Below are 21,724 nucleotides of genomic sequence, written 5' to 3'. Positions count from 1 at the left end.
GTAAATATCAAAGTAACCAGTAAGCACAAACTATTCAACAATGACAAACCTTTCCTCTTAAACATATTACACTTAAGAAATAAGGCACATCGAAGGGCTGTTCTTAAGCACGTGCAATGCGGAGTGCCTGGACACAGCTCTTAGCCGTGGTATATTGGCCACATACAGTACCAAAAACCCAAAGTGCCTTATTGCTATTACAAACTGGTTACCAACGTAACTAGAATAGTAAAAATAAAATGTTATGTCATACCCATGGTATACGGTCTGATATACCACGGCATTCAGCCAATCAGTATTCAGGGCTCGAACCACCCAGTTTATAATTAAGCAATAAGGCACGGAGGGGTGTGGTATATGGCCAATATACCACGGCTAAGGGCTGTTCTTATGTACGACGCAACGCAGAGTGCCTGGATACAGCCCTTAGCATTGGTATATTGGCCAAATACCACAAAGTGCCTTATTGCTATTAAAAAAACTGGTTAACAATGTAATTAGAGCAGTAAAATTACATATTTTGTCATTCCCATGGTATACAGTCTGATATACCACGGCTGTCAGCCATTTAGCATTCAGGGACTGAACAACCTAGTTTATAATATTGAATACTGCAACCAAACTATATTACACTGTTGAATAATGCAAGATGTGCAGACAATTAAAGGGTTTATTTTCTCGTCTGTTGGCTACACTCATTACATTTTAGCTTCAAGACAAAAGCAGAGTGGCTAAGAGCATTTCTTCAAGTAAAGTTAGCCTACCAAAAATTAATGATTAACCCACTCATATGAAAATAAAAGTACAGTAGGCCTACCTTTAAAAAATTAAGCCTGGTTTGTTTTATCAATATCATGCAAATTAGTACAAGTGGAATGCAACAAGTTGTTTTATATGGAAGACCTACTGCCCCTTTAAGAGCTAGAATTTATTTTTTTGTACCCCGTTGTGATTCTCACCAAAAAATGTTGCTTTCTCACACTATTTAAATCCCACAATCGAATTAACAGTTAATGAAGCTCTTAGCCTATGAATTACATATAGTAAACAAATAATCTGAACTCCACACATACAGTTGAAGTCAGAAGTTTATATACACCTAAGCCAAATACATTTGAACTCAGTTTTTCACAATTCCTGACATTTAATCCAAGTAAAAATTCCCTGTTTTAGGTCAATTAGAATCACCACTTAATTTTAAGAATGCAAAATGTCAGAATAATAGGAGAGAATGATTTATTTCAGCTTTTATTTCTTTCATCACACTCCCAGTGGGTCAGAAGTGTACATACACTCAATTAGTATTTGGTAGCGTTGCCTTTAAATTGTTTAACTTGGGTCAAACGTTTTGGGTAGCCTTCCACAAGCTTCCCACAGTAAGTTGGGTGAATTTGGCCTATTCCTCCTGACAGAGCTGGTGTAACTGAGTCAGGTTTGTAAGCCTCCTTGCTCACACATGCTTTTTCAGTTCTGCCCACAAATTTTCTATAGCATTGAGGTCAGGGCTTTGTGATGGCCACTCCAATACATTGACTTTGTGGTCCTTGAGCCATTTTGCCACAACTTTGGAAGTTTGCTTGGGATCATTGTCCATTTGGAAGACCCATTCGCAACCAAGCTTTAACTTCCTGACTGATATCTTGAGATGTTGCTTCAATATATCCACATCATTTTCCGTCCTCATGATGCCATCTATTTTGTGAAGTGCACCAGTCCCTCCTGCAACAAAGCACCCCCACAATATGCTGCTGCCACCCCCGTGCTTCACGGCTGGGATGGTGTTTTTCGGCTTGCAAGCCTCCCCTCCCCCTTTTATTTTTGTTTCATCAGACCAGAGGACATTTCTCCAAAAAGTACGATCTTTGTCCCCATATGCAGTTGCAAAACGTAGCCTGGCTTTTTATGGTGGTTTTGGAGCAGTGGCTTCTTCCTTGCTGAGCGGCCTTTCAGGTTATGTCCATATAGGACTCGTTTTACTGTGGATATAGATACTTTTGTACCTGTTTCCTCCAGCATCTTCACAAGGTCCTTTGCTGCTGTTCTGGGATTGATTTGCACTTTTCGCAAAGTACGTTCATCTCTAGGAGACAGAACGCATCTCATACCTGAGCGGTATGACGGCTGCGTGGTCCCATGGTGTTTATACTTGCATACTATTGTTGTACAGATGAACGCGATACCTTCAGGCGTCTGGAAATTGTTCCTAAGGATGAACCCTACTTGTAAAGAACTACAATTTATTTTCTGAGGTCTTGGCTGATTTCTTTAGATTTTCCCATGATGTCAAGCAAAGAGGCACCGAGTTTGAAGGTAGGCCTTGAAATATATCCACAAGTACACCTCCAATTGACGCAACTGATGTCAATTAGCCTATCAGAAGCTTCTAAAGCCATGACATAATTTTCTGGAATTTTCCAAGCTGTTTAAAGGCAGTCAACTTAGTGTATGTCAACTTCTGACCCACTGGAATTGCGATATAGTGAATTATAAGTGAAATAATCTGCCTATAAAAAATTGCTGGAAAAATGACTTGTGTCATGCACAAAGTCCTAACCGACTTGCCAAAACTATAGTTTGTTAACAAGACATTTGTGGAGTGGTTGAAAAACAAGTTAATGACTTCAACCTAAGTGTAAATAAACTTCCGACTTCAGCAGTACATTAACATTTTTGTGCATCTTTGACAATCGCTAATCAATATCCAAAAACAGTATTTTTTTGTAAACCTGCAGATCACCTCTCTTTTGTGGCACCAATATGAGGGTTTATGGCATGGGAAACAGTGTTGCAGTAGTCTAGTGTGACTCCTTTGGAGTGTTCACACTGCACAAAATATTAAGCGAGTCCACAAAAATTGGCTGAAAGGGACCAAGTTTTAAAACACCCTTGGTGATAGCTGGGTTCTCAACACTGCACTGGAGAATATATTGGAAAAACAGAGTGAGGACGATTTACAGCAAGGCTATGATCTAAATGCATGCTTTTCAACCGTTCGCTGCCTGCACCCGCAAGCCCGACTAGCATCACCACCCTGGATGGTTCCGACCTAGAATATGTGGACATCTATAAGTACCTAGGTGTCTGGCAAGACTGTAAACTCTCCTTCCAGACTCATATCAAACATCTCCAATCTAAAATCAAATCTAGAGTCGGTTTTCTATTCCGCAACAAAGCTTCCTTCACTCACGCCGCCAAACGTACTAAACTGACTATCCTACCGATCCTCGACTTCTGCAATGTCATCTACAAAATAGCTTCCAATACTCTACTCAGCAAACTGGATGCAGTTTATCACAGTGCCATCCATTTTGTTACTAAAGCACCTTATACCACCCACCACTGCGACCTGTATGCTCTAGTCGGCTGGCCCTCGCTACATATTCGTCGCCAGACCCACTGGCTCCATCATCTACAAGTCCATGCTAGGTAAAGCTCCGCCTTATCTCAGTTCACTGGTCACGATGGCAACACCCACCCGTAGCACGCGCTCCAGCAGGTGTATCTCACTGATCATCCCTAAAGCCAACACCTCATTTGGCCGCCTTTCGTTCCAGTTCTCTGCTGCCTGTGACTGTAACGAATTGAAAAAATCCCTTTAGTTGGACTTCTCTCCCTCACCAACTTTAAACATCTGCTATCTGAGCAGCTAACCGATCGCTGCAGCTGTACATAGTCCATCGGTATATAGCCCACCCAATTTACCTACCTCATCCCCATACTGTTTTTATTTATTTACTTTTCTGCTCTTTTGCACACCAGTATCTCTACCTGCACATGACCATCTGAGCATTTATCACTCCAGTGTTAATCTGCTAAATTGTAATTATTCACCTACCTCCTCATGCCTTTTGCACACAATGTATATAGACTTTTTTTTTCTTTCTACTGTGTTATTGACTTGTTTAGTATTTACTCCATGTGTAACTCTGTGTTGTCTGTTCACACTGCTATGCTTTATCTTGGCCAGGTCGCAGTTGTAAATGAGAACTTGTTCTCAACTAGCATACCTGGTTAAATAAAGGTGAAATAAAATAAAAAAATAAATACTAAAAGGCACAATGCCAACAACCCTCCCACCAAAACCCTATATTCAGCACATCTCTGGAGACAAATAGTGGCATGCATGGCTGACACCTGCCCTCAACCTACTTCAAACAGACAGGCATCTCCACAACAGATGTGCTCACTGCTCTTAAGTTTTCTGCCCACTTGTCATCCACTAAGTTCACAGGTTTAGAAATCATGTCTGAACACTTTTAGCTGAGCTGTTTGGACATTGCATCACCCGTCAAGGCCTCCATGCATTCAACGTGTTAGTGCTGTATACGCAACGGCTCAACAACTAACAAAGCATGCTTAATTAGACCACAACACTCAGCCCTGGTCTTGGAATGCCTCCATTGTCTCATCGTATGTAAACACAGAGCTTACTCCAGCTGAGCATGGCTGGCCTTGAAATGTGGTAGGGTGCTTACTCTGCAGGTATGTTCCACTGATCGCTCATAAAACAATTGTTTGCAGCCAGCATTTACACAGTGAAATCCAGATCTGGGTTCAAATACTATTTAATTTACTATCATTACAAAAACTTCAGCTGGGATGGATAGAGCTTGCCTGGTACAATGGAAGTCACACAAATGCAAACCCCGCCCATCTGGCAGGCTAAAGCAAACACTAAACATATTTGAAAGATGTCAAATAGTATTTGAACCCAGGACTGCTGAAAACACATTGCGTCACAGCGTCTGTTGATTCACAAGGATAATCCCAAGTAGGTTTGGGCAATATCCAGATTTTCATACCGTCATAATACAATTTCTGTACCATACCGGGGCATACGGTATTACCGAATGTGCACACAAGGTGCGCTACTTAAAAAATGTAAATAAATGTAAAAGTCATATACAGTGTTCAAAACATGAAGAAATTCTTCCTAATATTGAGTTGCGTTCTTCATCGACTACAGCTCAGTGTTAAACATTATTGTGCCCCCAAGCTCATCACTAAGCTTAACACGGAACCCAAACTGGCTGAGCGAGTGCGCCATCGAGCATAAATGTATTTTGTCCCCCTACACCAAACACGATCACGACACGCAGGTTAAAATATCAAAACAATGCTTGTGTTTCTAGTTCTAACAGCACAGTAATATCTAACAAGTAATCTAACAATTCCCCAACAACTACCTAATACACACAAATTTAAAAGGGGTGAATGAGAATATGTACATATAAATATATGGATGAGCGATGGCCAAGTGGCATAGGCAAGGTGCAATAGATGGTATAAAATATAGTACATACATGTGATATGAGTAATGTAAGATATGTAAACATTAAAGTGGCATTATTTAAAGTGGCTAGTGATCCATTTATTAAAGTGTCCAGTGATTGGGTCTCAACGTAGGCAGCAGCCTCTCTGAGTTAGTGATGGCTATTTAACAGTCTGATGGCCTTGAGATAGCTGTTTTTCAGTCTCTCGGTCCCAGCTTTGATGCACCTGTACTGACCTTGCCTTCTGGATGATAGCGGTGTGAACAGGCAGTGGCTCGGGTGGTTGTTGTCCTTGCTAATCTTTTTGGCCTTCCTGTGATGTTGGGTGCTATAGGTGTCACGGAGGGTAGGTAGTTTAGCCCCGGTGATGCGTTGTGCAGACCGCACCACCTTGCGGTTGAGGGCGGTGCAGTCGCCGTACCAGGCTGTGATACAGCCCGACAGGATGCTCTCGATTGTGCACCTGTAAAAGTTTGTCAGGGTTTTGGGTGACAGGCCAAATTTCTTCAGCCTCCTGAGGTTGAAGAGGCGCTGTTGCGCCTTCTTCACCACGCTGTCTGTGTGGGTGGACCATTTCAGTGTCCGTGATGTGCACGCAGAGGAACTGAAATAGTTCCACCTTCTCCACTACTGTCCCGTCGATGTGAATAGGGGGGTGCTTTCCTGAAGTCCATGATCATCTCTTATGTTTTGTTGACGTTGAGTGATGTTATTTTCCTGACACCACACTCCGAGTGGCCTCACCTCCTCCCTGTAGGCTGGTCTCGTCATTGTTGGTGATCAAGTCCACTACTGTTGTGACGTCTGCAAACTTGATGATTGAGTTGAAGGCATGCATGGCCACGGAGTCGTGGGTGAACAGGGAGTACAAAGGAGAGGGCTGAGCACACACCCTTGTGTTTCCTACCTTCACCACCTGTGGACGGCCCATCAGAAAGTTCAGGACCCAGTTGCACAGGGAGGGGTTGAGACCCAGGGCCTCCAGCTTGAAGATGAGCTTGGGAGGGTACTATGATGTTGAATGCTGAGCTGTAGTCAATGAACAGCATTCTTACATATGTATTATTTTTGTCCAGATGGGATAGGGCAGTGTGCAGTATGATGGCGATTGCATCATCTGTGGACCTGTTGAGGTATGCAAACTGAAGTGGGTCTAGGGTGGCCGGTAAGGTGCCGGTGGTATGATCCTTGACAAGCCACTCAAAGCACTTCATGATGACACGGGGTGGTAGTCATTTAGTTCAGTTATCTTTGCCTTCTTGGGTACAGGAACAATGGTAGCCATCTTGAAGCATGTGGGGACAACAGACTGAGATAGCGATTAAATAGGTCTGGAAACACACCAGCCAGCATGCGCATACTCTAAGGACGCGGCTAGGGATGCCGTCTGGGCCAGCAGCCTTGCAAGGGTTAACAAGTTTAAATGTTTTACTCAGCCACTGAGGAGAGGGGAGGCTGCAGTCTTTGTTAGCGATCCACAACGGTGGCACTGTATTATCCTCAAAGCGGGCAAAGAAGGTGTTTAGTGTCTGGAAGCGTGATGTCGATATCCGTGACGTGGCTGTTTTTGTAGTCAGTGATTTCCTGTAGACCCTGCCACATACGTCATGTGTCGGAGCCGTTGAATTGCGACTTCACCTTGTCCCTGTATCGGCATTTTGCTTGTTTGATTGCCTTGCGGAGCGAATAACTACAATGTTTACACATTCAGCCATATCGCCAGACCTCTTTCCATGGTTAAATGTGGTGGATCACGCTTTCAGTTTTACGCGTGACGTGGCGCATGTGACAAATAAAATGCTAATTGACAAGTGAAATCAATAACGGATCATAGCTTGTGCATGTCATGGAAGGAGCTTTGTGTTTTGTAGACAGTACCAGTCAAACGTTTGGACACACCTACTCATTCAGGACTACCTGACATGATGACTCCTTGCTGTCCCCAGTCCACCTGACCGTGCTGCTGCTCCAGTTTCAACTGTTCTGCCTTATTATTATTCGACCATGCTGGTCATTTATGAACATTTGAACATCTTGGCCATGTTCTGTTATAATCTCCACCCGGCACAGCCAGAAGAGGACTGGCCACCCCAAATAGCCTGGTTCCTCTCTAGGTTTCTTCCTAGGTTTTGGCCTTTCTAGGGAGTTTTTCCCTAGATCTCCGCATGTGTGGTTCCCACTGTGAAGCATGGCGGAGGAGGTGTGATGGTGTAGGGGTGCTTTGCTGGTGACACTGTCAGTGATTTATTTAGAATTCAGGGCACACTTAACCACCATAGCTACCACAGCATTCTGCAGTGACACGCCACTCCATCCCATCTGGTTTGAACTTACTGGGACGATCATTTGTTTTTCAACAGGACAATGACCCAAAACACACCTCCAGGCTGTGTAAGGGATATTTGACCAAGAAGGAGAGTGACTGAGTGCTGCATCAGATGACCTGGCCTCCACAATCACCCGACCTCTACCCAATTGAGATGGTTTAGGATGAGTTGGACTACATAGTGAAGGAAACGCAGCTAACAAGTGCTCAGCATATGAGGGTGGCAACTTTAAAGAATTATTTCATAGTTGATGTTTTCACTATTATTCCACAAAGTAGAAAATAGTACAAATTAAGAAAAACCCTTGAATAGGTTTGTCCAAACTTTTGACAGGTACTGTATTGCATGTTGGCAAATGTTTGAAAATGAAGTTTTATTGGATGCTTCCCAGGCTCAAGGGAAAGAAGGGAGAGAGACTCTCACTAATGGCTTTTCAGCTTTGGGCTCTTCAGGCTAAGAAAGCATCACAACCCATCCTCTGCACAGCACAGAGCACTAAGCTATTCCCAGGTCATATTTAATCAGGCACCAAACAGAAGAAAATGGACTGAAACAGTGAGGGACAAGTTTGACTTGTCCAATAAGAAATGCCCATTTTCATTTAAATTGAGAAATGTTTTAAAACGTTTTCTGATGTGTGCCCTGATGAACACAACCCTGACATACAAAACCCTGCCCTATGCTGAACTCTGGTTTCTCTCTGTTAGGCAGGCAGGCAATCTCCTGGTACATGCTGCAGAAAAATACTGTCCTGAGGGCCACTTATCTGTGAAGAAAAAAAACATTTATGGCAGCCATGCAACTCTGGGAGCTGGCTCTGACTTCCAAGAGATCGAGCTGAGACGCGTTGCGATGCATTGTTTCTCTGGCTGGAAAGTGCTCTGTATAAGAAAGAGGATTTTACGATGTTGGCACCAATTTCTATGTGTAGCATCAGACAGCCAGTGAGGGACAGTAAATGTTTATCCAGTTGACAAAATAAATCCAAATCTAAAGATACTCATAAACATACAAATTTCACCTGGTTAATATTGCCTGCTAACCTTCTTTTAGCTAAATATACAGGTTTAATAATATATACTTGTGTATTGATTTTAAGGCATCTATGTTTATGGTTAGATACACGGAGCAACGACAGTCCTTTTTCGCGAATGCGCACCGCATCGTTTATATGCAACGCAGGACAAGCTAGATAAACTAGTAATATCATCAACCATGTGTAGTTAACAAGTGATTTATGATTGATTGTATTTTATAAGATAAGTTTAATGCTAGCTAGCAACTTACCTTGGCTTCTTACTGCATTCGCGTAACAGGCAGGCTCCTCGTGGAGTGCAATGAGAGGCAGGTGGTTAGAGCGTTGGACCAGTTAACCGTAAGGTTGCAAGATTGAATCCCCGAGCTGACAAGGTAAAAAATCTGTCGTTCTGCCCCTGAACAAGGCAGTTAACCCACCGTTCCTAGGCCGTCATTGAAAATAAGAATGTGTTCTTAACCGACTTGCCTAGTTAAATAAAGGTGTAAAAAATATTTTTATTTTTTAAAACTGCCAAATCGGTGTACAAAAATACTGATTTCCGATTGTTATAAAAACTTGAAATCAGCCCTAATTAAATCGGCCATTCTGATTAATCGGTCGACCTCTAATGCACACAAACACACAGAAATGTATATATGTATACATATATATACACATATATATATACACATATATATACATATATACACATATATACACACACACACACACACACACACATACACACATAACTTAAACGAGTTGTAATGACTCCAACCTAAGTGTTTAAACCACTCCACAAATTTCTTGTTAAACTATAGTTTTGGCAAGTCGGTGAGGACATCTACTTTGTGCATGAAACATAATTGTTCCAACAATTGTTTACAGACAGATTATTTCACTGTATCACAATTCCAGTGGGTCAGAAGTTTACATAATCCAAGTTGACTGTGCCTTTAAACAACTTGGAAAATTCCAGAAAATTTAATGGTTTTTAGAAGCTTATGATAGGCTAATTGACATAATTTGAGTCAATTGGAGGTGTACCTGTGGATGTGTTTCAAGGCATACCTTCAAACTCAGTGCCTCTTTGCTTGACATCATGGGAAAATCAAAAGAAATCAGCCAAGACCTCAGATTTTTTTTGTAGACCTCCACAAGTCTGGTTCATCCTTAGGAGCAATTTCCAAAACGCCTGAAAAGGTACCACGTTCATCGGTACAAACAATAGTATGCAAGTATAAACACCATGGGACCACGCTGCCATCATACCGCTTAGGAAGGAAACACGTTCTGTCTCCTAGAGATGAACGTACTTTGCGAAAAGTGCAAATCAATCCCAGAACAGCAGCAAAGGACCTTGTGGAGATTCAGAAGGAAACAAGTACAAAAGTATCTATATCTACAGTAAAACAAGTTCTATATCGACATAACCTGAAAGGCCGCTCAGCAAGGAAAAAGCCACAGCTCCAAAACCACCATAATAAAGCCAGACTACAATTTGCAACTGCACATGGGGACAAAGATCATACTTTTTGGAGAAATGTCCTCTGGTCTGATGAAACAAAAGTAGAACCGTTTGGCCATAATGACCATCGTTATGTTTGGAGGAAAAAGGGGGAGGATTACAAGCCGAAGAACACCATACCAACTGTGAAGCACGGGGGTGGCAGCATCATGATGTGGGGGTGCGTTGCTGCAGGAGGGACTGGTGTACTTCACAAAATAGATGGCATCATGAGGACGGAAAATTATGTGGATATATTGAAGCAACATCTCAAGACATCAGTCAGGAAGTTGAATCTTGGTCGCAAATGGGTCTTCCATACGGACCATGACACCAAGCACACTTCCTAAGTTGTGGCAAATGGCTCAAGTACAACAAAGTCAAGGTATTGGAGTGGCCATCACAAAGCCCTGACCTCAATCCTATAGAACATTTGTGGGAAGAACTGAAAAAGCGTGTGCGAGCAAGGAGGCCCACAAACCTGACTCAGTTACACCAGCTCTGACAGAAGGAATGGGCCAAAATTCACCCAACTTATTGTGGGAAGCTTGTGGGAGGCTACCTGAAACATTTGACCCAAGTTAAACAATTTAAAGGCAATGCTTCCAAATACTAATTGAGTGTATGTAAACTTCTGACCAACTGGGAATGTGATGAAAGAAATAAAAGCTGAAATAAATCATTCTCTGCTATTATTCTGACATTTCATATTCTTAAAATAAAGTGGTGATCCTAACTGACTTAAGACAAGGAATTTTTACTAGGATTAAAAGTCAGAAATTGTGAAAAACTGAGTTTAAATGTATTTAGCTAAGGTGTATGTAAACTTTTGACTTCAACTGTATGTATATATGTATATGCTTCGTTAACTGTGAAAATACTAAATTCTCTATGAAATTTTCATACGCACATGGTGCAAGACAGGTTGCCTGATGACTTGAACTGAATACTTCTGCTGATCTATGTTTGCTTCATACTTCAGTCTGACTGCCATTGATAAAGTCAATTGTGGTGATGTACAAAACAAAGTCATCAGCGATTGGATCATTTCTAATCAGAGTATCAAAGCCAACGATGAAGTGTCAAAACACATCTTTACCCACGTGTTCTTTCTCTGGCCCAACTCATCGATTTCTGGGACCAATCAGAACAGTTAGAATGTGTTTGCTTTCTAGAAATCCGTGGGTAGATACTCAGATCCAGACTCATCGCGGAGAAGAAACTAACATCTGTAGCAGTGGCGTATCGTTTGGCCGGAGCAAGGACTGGGTAGTCAGGCAACAAGACAGGAGCCACAAATACAAAATATAATGTATCCGAGAAAATTAGAGGCTGCTGTGAGCTAAGATAAAAAGTTTGAATGTGATGACAAGCATCTGAATATTTTTTTTTTTTTATGGAGTTGTTAAGTGTCTGTTTCACTACATGCATGCCTTGTTCAGTTGGTTGGAGCACTTAGGCTATTGCTATTCTTTCAGAAGGCATAAACCACACATTCTAACGTTACTCGGACTATACACCTGAGTGAACGTAAGAGAAGCAGTTCTTCAGCTTTGGTGCTTAAGCATTCCAAAAGCACAAATATGAAGAAACATTTGCATTCCAATTTGGACCTCTCTAGAGCAGATCAGGCACACTCCCAAAATGTTAATTTAGAGCCCTGCTATTTAATGTCACCAAAGCCCCATATACTGCCCACCATTGCGACCTGTATGCTCTCGTTGGCTGGTTCTCGCTACATATTCGTTGCCAAACCCACTGGATCTAGGTCATCTATAAGTCATTGCTTGGTAAAGCTCTGCCTTATCTCAGCTCACTGGTCACCATAACACCCACCTGTAGCACGCGCTCCAGCAGGTATATTTCACTGGTCATCCCCAAAGCCAACACCTCTTTAGACGCCTTTCCTTCCAGTTCTCTGCTGCCAATGACTGGAACGAATTGCAAAAATCACTGAAGTTGGAGACTTATCTCCCTGACTAATTTCAAGCATCGGCTGTCAGAGCAGCTTACCGATCGCTGCAGCTGTACACAACCCATCTGTAAATAGCCCATCTGTAAATAGCCCATCCAACCAACTACCTACCTCATCCCAATATTTGTATTTTTTCTGCTCTTTTGCACACCAGTATTTCTACTTGCACATCTATCACTCCAGTGTTAATTGCTAAATTGTAATTACTTTGCCACTATGGCCTATTTATTGCCTTAACTCCTTACTTCATTTGCACACACTGTATACAGATTTTCTATTGTGTTATTGACTGTACGTTTGCTTATCTCATGTGTAACTCCGTTGTTTTTGTCGCACTGCTTTGCTTTATATTGGCCAGGTCGCAGTTGCAAATGAGAACTTGTTCTCAACTGGCCTACCTGGTTAAATAAAGGTAAAAAAAATATATATATATATATATTTTTTTTAAAGCCACTCAACTAAAGACATTAAACATATGCCTGATAAGGGAACATACCAATGATTCCATTGAACAGTCAAACTGATTTTACCATTCACTTCTATTTCACTGAAAAGTCTAAGTGAGATCCTTGCAATGGGGTGACGTCCAGCTCTGACGTCACCCCATTGAAGTTGACATTTAAAACAGTTAATGTACGGATTAAAGTTAGGGATGTCCCAAGGATCCCATTCAGCATATATTTGCTATTGTGCAGTGGAGAGGAGAGCAAGCTCTGACAAATGGGCTCAAGGGGTTCCCTGACATTTGAAACAGTGTAGCTGCACATCTGTGGAAAAGACAGAAGGAGAGCAGTGCTTTGAAAAAGGGGCAAAATTATAATTGTCGTCATCTTGAAGTCCATTTGCTGCAGTAGCCTCCTTTTGAGAAGCATTCTCCATCGAAAAGCTCATGCAGAAATATAAACTAACAGAAGACGTTAGAGCAGGGCTCGCCAACCCTGTTCCTGGAGAGCTACCCTCATGTAGGTTTTAATCTCATTCAGCTAATCAACCAGCGAATTATTAGAATCAGGTGTGCTAGATTAGAGTTGGAGTGAAAACCTACAGGAGGGTTGCGCTCCAGGAACAGGGTTGGAGAGCCCTGTGCTAGAGAAATAAAAAAAAAAATATATATATATATATATATATATATATTTTGTTCTAAGTCATAACAGTTGACTCAACTAGTGTGTGGATCAAAATAAATTCTACCTTATAATCTTAGCGAAAACAATGAATCAACCTGAATCTAGGTGAGAACATTCGTGGCCATCTGTTAAAACGACTGTTGCGAAAACGGTAACATATTGATGAATGGCAGCAAGTGTTTGAAAGCATCACAGCTGTCTGTAGATCAGGGGTATGCCCCCTAGGGCCCGTGAGGTACTGCAGTTGGTCCGCTAAAATATGGATTGGTCCCCCCCATGTTTTTATGAATATCGCTAGCAACCGAACAAACAAACTTTGAATTACATACCTACAGTATTAACAGAGGAGAGAATCTAATGTCAAATTATGTCAACTTTATTTTTCAAGTCCTAATATTGAGCAAATTACACTCATTGGCGCCAATTATACTCACTGGAGTATCTGACATAGGCTTTGAAAAAGCACCCATGTAAAGGCTTTCTTGACTTGGACATACATTTTGCCAACACATGGCTAACTTTTGTTAAACTAGCTAAACAGCTGCTCTTAGCGAAAATGTGGTTTGAAGTTACAGTACCGTTCTAACTAATAGGCTATAGAACAGGTTTAGGCCAAATTTGGCCCGCAGGTTATTTTACTTGGCCACCCAAGTTCTTTGCTTGGCCTTTTTTCCATCTACGTAACATTGCAAAAATCAGAAACTTTCTGTCCAAAAATGATCCAGAAAAATTAATCCATGCTTTTGTCACTTCTAGGTTAGACTACTGCAATGCTCTACTTTCCGGCTACCCGGATAAAGCACTAAATAAACTTCAGTTAGTGCTAAATACGGCTGCTAGAATCCTGACTAGAACCAAAAAATTTGATCATAATACTCCAGTGCTAGCCTCTCTACACTGGCTTCCTGTCAAAGCAAGGGCTGATTTCAAGGTTTTACTGCTAACCTACAAAGCATTACATGGGCTTGCTCCTACCTATCTCTCTGATTTGGTCCTGCCGTACATACCTACACGTACGCTACGGTCACAAGACGCAGGCCTCCCAACTGTCCCTAGAATGTCTAAGCAAACAGCTGGAGGCAGGGCTTTCTCCTATAGAGCTCCATTTTTATGGAACGGTCTGCCTACCCATGTCAGAGACGCAAACTCGGTCTCAACCTTTAAGTCTCTACTGAAGACTCATCTCTTCAGTGGGTCATATGATTGAGTGTAGTCTGGCCCAGGAGTGGGAGGGTGAACGGAAAGGCTCTGGAGCAACGAACCGCCCTTGCTGTCTCTGCCTGGCCGGTTCCCCTCTTTCCACTGGGATTCTCTCTGCCTCTAACCCTATTACAGGGGCTGAGTCACTGGCTTACTGGGGCTCTCTCATGCCGTCCCTGGAGGGGGTGCGTCACCTGAGTGGGTTGAGTCACTGATGTGGTCATCCTGTCTGGGTTGGCGCCCCCCCCTTGGGTTGTGCCGTGGCGGAGGTCTTTGTGGGCTATACTCAGCCTTGTCTCAGGATGGTAAGTTGGTGGTTGAAGATATCCCTCTAGTGGTGTGGGGGCTGTGCTTTGGCAAAGTGGGTGGGGTTATATCCTTCCTGTTTGGCCCTGTCCGGGGGTGTCCTCGGAATGGGCCACAGTGTCTCCTGACCCCTCCTGTCTCAGCCTCCAGTATTTATGCTGCAGTAGTAGTTTATGTGTCGGGGGGCTAGGGTCAGTTTGTTATATCTGGAGTACTTCTCCTGTCCTATTCGGTGTCCTGTGTGAATCTAGGTGTGCGTTCTCTAATTCTCTCCTTCTCTCTTCTCTCTCTCGGAGGACCTGAGCCCTAGGACCATGCCCCAGGACTACCTGACATGATGACTCCTTGCTGTCCCCAGTCCACCTGGCTGTGCTGCTGCTCCAGTTTCAACTGTTCTGCCTTAATATTATTCGACCATGCTGGTCATTTATGAACATTTGAACATCTTGGCCATGTTCTGTTATAATCTCCACCCGGCACAGCCAGAAGAGGACTGGCCATCCCACATATGCTCTCTCTAATTCTCTCTTTCTTTCTCTCTCTCGGAGGACCTGAGCCCTAGGACCATGCCCCAGGAATACCTGACATGATGACTCCTTGCTGTCCCCAGTCCACCTGGCTGTGCTGCTGCTCCAGTTTCAACTGTTCTGCCTTAATATTATTCGACCATGCTGGTCATTTATGAACATTTGAACATCTTGACCATGTTTTGTTATAATCTCCACCCGGCACAGCCAGAAGAGGACTGGCCACCCCACATAGCCTGGTTCCTCTCTAGGTTTCTTCCTAGGTTTTGGCCTTTCTAGGGAGTTTTTCCTAGCCACCGTGCTTCTACACCTGCATTGCTTGCTGTTTGGCGTTTTAGGCTGGGTTTCTGTACAGCACTTTGAGATATCAGCTGATGTACGAAGGGCTATATAAAATGAATTTGATTTGATTTGATTTACTGAAGAGCTCAGTGACACTTTCAACATGGCAATGTCATAGGATGCCACCTTTCCAACAAGTCAGTTTGCCACCGAGTGCTGAAGTGCGTAGCGAGTAAACAATAGTCTGTCCTCGGTTGCAATACTTACATCACTCCAGGCAAGCTTTACAACACTCCAGCCGACGCTTGGCAGTGTGCATGGTAATCATTGAACTCTGGAGCAGTGGAAACATGTTCTCTGGAGTGATGAATCACGTTTCCCATCTGGCAGTCCAAAGAACGAATCTGGGTTTGGCAAATACCAGGAGAACGCAACCTGCCCAAATGCATAGTGCCAACTGTAAAGTTTGGTGGAGGAGGAATAATACTCTGGAGCTGTTTTTAGTGGTTTAGGGTCCTTCGTTCCAGTGAAGGGAAATCTTAACACTACAGAATATAATGACATTCTAGACAAGTCTGTGCGTCCAACTTTGTGGCAACAGTTTGGGAAAGTCCCTTTCCTGTTTCAGCATGACAATGCCCCCGTGCACAAAGCGAGGTCCATACAGAAATGGTTTGTCAAGATCGGTGTGGAAGAACTTGATTGGCCTGCACAGAGCCCTGACCTCAACCCCAGCAAACACCTTTGGGATGAATTGGAACGCGACTGCGAACCAGGCTTAAATCCCCCAACATCAGTGTCTGATCTCACTAATGCTCATGGCTTAATGGAAGCAAGACCCTGCAGCAATGTGCCAACATCTAGTGGGAAACCTTCCCAGAAGAGTGCAGGCTGTTATAGCAGCAAAGGGATGACCATCTCCATATTAATGCCCTTGATTTTGGAATGAGATGTTCGAGCAGGTGTCCACATACACTACATGACCAAAAGTATGTTACGTTTGGTATGGTTACATAAGACATATGGTTATTTAAGGCAAAAACAAAAGTCGGGGTGGATGGGTGGGCATATAACGCGAACGTCCAGCTCGCTAACATTAGTCACCTAGTTAGAATTGTAACAAATCATACATATTGCAAATTCATAACATATAGTAAATTTTTCAGATTTGTAACATATTGTACGTTTTGCTAATTCCTAACATATAATACAAATTGTAATTAGTAACATGTTTAAAAATAATAAATAACCCTTATTTTACCAGGATGAATGAGCCAATTCTAGACTGGGGATGATTAGTTGACTGTGACTGTATGAGGGCCAGATTGGGAATTTAGCGAGGACACAGGGGTTAACACCCTTACTCTTACGATAAGTAGGATCTTTAGTGACCACAGAGAGCCAGGACAGCCATTTAACATCCAATCCTAAATAAATATAAGTTTGATGACATCCACAAATTAATACATACCATACGAAAAGTAACAACATATCATACTAAATCGAGTGTCTCAGATTAACAGACAGAATGAGACCAGGTTGGGTCCCCTGACCATCGCTCAATAAAATAAAAAAATAGTCCCGCAGCTATATCTAGTTGAAAATCCCTGCTATTGAGTTATACTTCCAACAACGTGGGGAGGTCAAAATTACCTAAAAAAACTCACAATTATGTAATTAAACCATTTTTTTTGATTACTTCTCCTTGCCATTATCATTCACCTGACATGACGTGACATTTTTTTTTGTTAACGTATGATTGGGGTCCCTGGGCAAGAAAACGTTGAAGACCCCTGCTGTAGATTAAAGTGAGAAGCCACGTTGCTGGCTACATGCTATCTGTTAGGGTGTAATTATTATACAATTTCACTTTTTAAAGAACGAATTTGACGTACGTAGGCCACATTCATTCACTGGAACAAAATGAAAGCTGTCAATAATTCTCCTTGCAAACAACTCAATGTGCAAAACTAACATTGCAACAGTATGTCATTAAAAGTGCTAATATTAGAATGAGTTGGATAAAAGTAACATTACGACTGTCAACATTGTCAAATCACAGCAGCCGCTACTCACTGTGACTGAATTAGATGGATACAAAACATCTGCATAAATGTCGCACTTACCGAAACTTTGCTTGAATTCTAGTTATACCTTCCAACGGTTTATATATCCTCCTACTGAAATCCCTGTACTTTATCAACTTTTCCGCTACAATGCCAGCCCGCTGCGTTGCCTCTTCTCTACGCCATGTCGGAAATGGGACGATGGGAAGTTGGAAAGTGGAAACGTCATCGCAGGCAGGCACATCCCGCCCCGCTCCGGACTGGATTGGTTTGGCAAGAGGAAAGTCTCTGATCTTTTCAGAGTTTGGGACATGCCTGCCAATCAATTTTAAAAAGCAAGACGGCCCCATGTGGTCTGTAGGGGGCACACACGTAACCTAAGTGAAATAGTCTGGAAAATAGTCTGGGAAATGTATTTCATAATTACTTTTCAAATTTCCAGTGTTCTATTGCCTTTCTTGTACAATAAGGGGTAAAAAAAACATCTTAGAACTTGTTAATAGAATGGTATTTTGTTTAGGAATGGAAGTCAGCTACAGTATTGCTTTCAAGAACTGTAACACATATAAACACTGATAGTCTTGTCCTTTGGAAACTTTGCACAGATAGCTAGATTCCAGAGATTGTCTCAGCCCATATGTCCAGTTCAGTGCATCAGCTGACATCAAAGAGAGAATGAAATGAAGTTTTGGATCCCTCCACATCACCTCTCTGTCTGTCTTTACTCAAGCGCCATCCTTTCCACATTCAGTGTTGAGGTCACACTCCAGCATCTCCCTGATCCACTCATCATCCAGGGCCCCCACGATGAACTCCTCCAGGCTGATGGCTAAATAGAACTGAATGTTGTAGAATAAAATAGAATGATCAAAATTATATGTTTACAGCCTTGTATTGGCTGCACACTCACAAGATGTAGTTACAATCACAAATACAACAAAATACAGTTCAAGGCAGGGCTGGATAATTAGAATAGAGAGAGAAACTGCAGCAATAGCTGACCAGCTGACTGGGATACTGTAGGTTTTGTAACCTTAAATTAGGATTACCTGTGTTTTGAAATGCTTCCTGTGCGATCCTTACTATTGTTGTCTTTATCCAGTCTTACAAATATTCTGTTGGTGTGCTCCTCAGCTGTAAGTGGGTTTGGCTTAGTGAACAAGGCTGCCACACTCATCTTGTACACAGCCTGTGTAACCAGAGACCATATACTTTGTTAAATTTGACATTTAGCACCATCTAGTGAATGACAAGCACAGTAACATCTGCTACAAATGCAGCCGGGGAAGTGCCAATGCCAGTGCCAGTAGGTTCCCAGCCTCCCATGGCACCCACACAAATTCCACTAATGATTCAATTATATTGAATTCCCCTGAGAAGTGATCTGATCTTGAGCAAAGACGTTTGAGCAAGGCAAAGAACAGTGACATTGTTCTATTTTCATCCTCATAATGCATTGCACCTACAGTACCCCTTGGGATGACAATGAAATATAATGTATTATACTGTATCTCTACATACTCCCGTAAACCAACAACCCCACCCTGTGCATAACCACAGATCCTCAGTCTCTCACACAGTATTAAATATTCTGGTAACACTTTGCCTTAATTTGCCCTTATACCTGTGTGGTAATGCCTGTTCCCTATTCCACTTGTGTAAAAAAGGCTTAATTCTACTACTATGCAGTTACCTGTACTGACAATATATTAGTACAATTTTGTTAGATAATAGTTGGTGATACTACAACAGTAGCAGAGTAATAAAATGTAAAGTATTGACAGCATTTTGTAAAGAATTATGCAAATAACAGTGCAGAAATACAGAGCTGCTGTCTGTTCTGAGGATGGCTAACATTGAAAAAGTATTGAGAAGACTGGAAAGACAAAAGGGAAAAGACAAAAGGGAAAAAAGTTTGTTTAAAAAGATAAGAAAAGTACGTTTTTGGTGCCTACCCTGTTATTATCCAAGGTGGTGAATATCTGCTCAGTGTAGCTGACTCATTGCCCCCAGTTCCATTACAGAAGTATCTCCGGAAGTCATGCAGAGTGATCGGTCCACCGGGGAACACATTCAAACTTTCTATCACAAATAGACAACCAAAGAAAAGAACACAGAGATAAATATTTTGAAATTAAAAGATTAGAGTTATAATTTTATAGTTGATCTAATCAATCAATAACATAAAATTATATAGATTCAGCTGTATTTGTAACGGTTTTAAAACCACTTTACAGTGGCTGTTTCTTGGTTGAAACATTTGTACTGTATGTCACAAAGACAGAGTTCCATAGAATGATAGAAAATGGCAAAAACAATGGTAGCTAGACTAACAGAAGCTTATCTTTTCTCTGTCACACTCAGATAGTTTTTCCTACTTTTGTCCCAAAAAAGTTAAATGGATTTCTTAAGATCAAATCCAATCAAATGTATTTATATGGCACTTCGTACATCAGCTGATATCTGAAAGTGCTGTACATAAACCCAGCCTAAAACCCCAAACAGCAAGCAATGCAGGTGTAGAAGCACGGTGGCTAGGAAAAACTCCCTAGAAAGGCCAAAACCTAGGAAGAAACCTAGAGAGGAACCAGGCTATGTGGGGTGGCCAGTCCTCTTCTGGCTGTGCCGGGTGGAGATTATAACAGAACATGGCCAAGATGTTCAAATGTTCATAAATGACCAGCATGGTCCAATAATAATAATAATAATAATAATAAGGCAGAACAGTTGAAACTGGAGCAGCAGCATGGCCAGGTGGACTGGAGACAGCAAGGAGTCATCATGTCAGGTAGTCCTGAGGCATGGTGCTAGGGCTCAGGTCCTCCGAGAGAGAGAAGGAAAGAGAGAATTAGAGAGAGCACACTTAAATTCACACAGGACACCGAATAGGATAGGAGAAGTACTCCAGATATAACAAACTGACCCTAGCCCCCCGACACAAACTACTGCAGCAAGAAATACTGGAGGCTGAGACAGGAGGGGTCAGGAGACACTGTGGCCCCATTCGAGGACACCCCCGGACAGGGCCAAACAGGAAAGATATAACTGCACCCACTTTGCCAAAGCACAGCCCCCACACCACTAGAGGGATATCTTCAACCACCAACTTACCATCCTGAGACAAGGCCGAGTATAGCCCACAAAGATCTCCGCCACGGCACAACCCAAGGGGGGGGCGCCAACCCAGACAGGAAGATCACATCAGTGACTCAACCCACTCAAGTGACACACCCCTCCCAGGGACGGTATGAAAGAGCCCCAGTAAGCCAGTGACTCAGCCCCTGTAATGGGGTTAGAGGCAGAGAATTCCAGTGGAAAGAGGGGAACCGGCCAGGCAGAGACAGCAAGGGCGGTTCGTTGCTCCAGAGCCTTTCCGTTCACCTTCCCACTCCTGGGGGGAGGTTCAATGTGTAATACAGTGGATTGGTTTTCTTGCTTTTAAGTTGAATGTCCTTTATTTTTTATGGCCAATTTCTGATTACTATCATTCATGAACAAGAGACATATTATATTTAACTTAACAAAAAAATATATTAGAATTCTTACCTAAAGCATTCATAGAGCTCTGTGACATAGGTAGTCCCTCTCCTACAGGGTAGAGATGCAGACTGTCACTTCAACAGAATGGACCCTCCACCATGCCGACTTTATGTACACACCACAACCCATATTCACAAAGCGTCTTAGAGTAGGAGCGCTGACATAGAATCAGGTTCCCCCAGTCTTAATTATTATGATCTGAAAAGAAAAACTGATCCTAAAGCATCTCAGAGTAGGAGTGCTGGTTATGAAAACAGAACTTTACACCAGCTTACCATGGGCACACTTAATCACACTTACCCAACTGGTATCATATTTGTAAAATTATGGAAATGTAATTCTCCTAGCAGGGGGGCAAAATGGAGGAGAGGGCAGGGTTGATCTAAATATAATTACCAAAAAGCAGCTGTAGTCATGAGTTCTCTCATTATGAGCTCTACAGGGAAAGTGTCGCAGTAAGGCTATGGATTGAAAGAGGACATTTGTACAGACAGGAAACAACATTGATTTACTATGAAGTTTGCATGTGTGTGCGCAGACTGTACATGTGTGCATAACCGAAACACCACAGTGAAG

General features: G+C 42.4%; 1 protein-coding gene across 8 annotated transcripts in view; it reads right to left on the bottom strand.

Annotated features, from left to right (window-relative positions):
• Window positions 1-18,447, bottom strand: part of LOC139373771 (PPFIA binding protein 1b) — a 62,766-nt gene extending 44,319 nt beyond the window's left edge. For 7 of the 8 annotated variants that reach the window (XR_011627607.1, XR_011627608.1, XM_071114747.1 and 4 more), the window contains exon 1: window positions 17,669-17,875. The gene's annotated coding sequence lies outside the window, so the exon portion shown is untranslated. Of the gene's footprint in view, window positions 1-17,668 lie in introns of all 8 variants that reach the window. The other variant, XM_071114757.1, reaches the window with a different exon arrangement.
• Between the last annotated feature and the right edge of the window lie 3,277 nt (window positions 18,448-21,724).

The sequence above is a fragment of the Oncorhynchus clarkii genome, chromosome 2 (assembly GCF_045791955.1).
Source record: "Oncorhynchus clarkii lewisi isolate Uvic-CL-2024 chromosome 2, UVic_Ocla_1.0, whole genome shotgun sequence".
In the NCBI taxonomy this organism is placed as follows: domain Eukaryota; kingdom Metazoa; phylum Chordata; class Actinopteri; order Salmoniformes; family Salmonidae; genus Oncorhynchus; species Oncorhynchus clarkii.
Note: the sequence above shows the minus strand (reverse complement) of the source record. Positions and strands in the feature narration are given on the sequence as shown.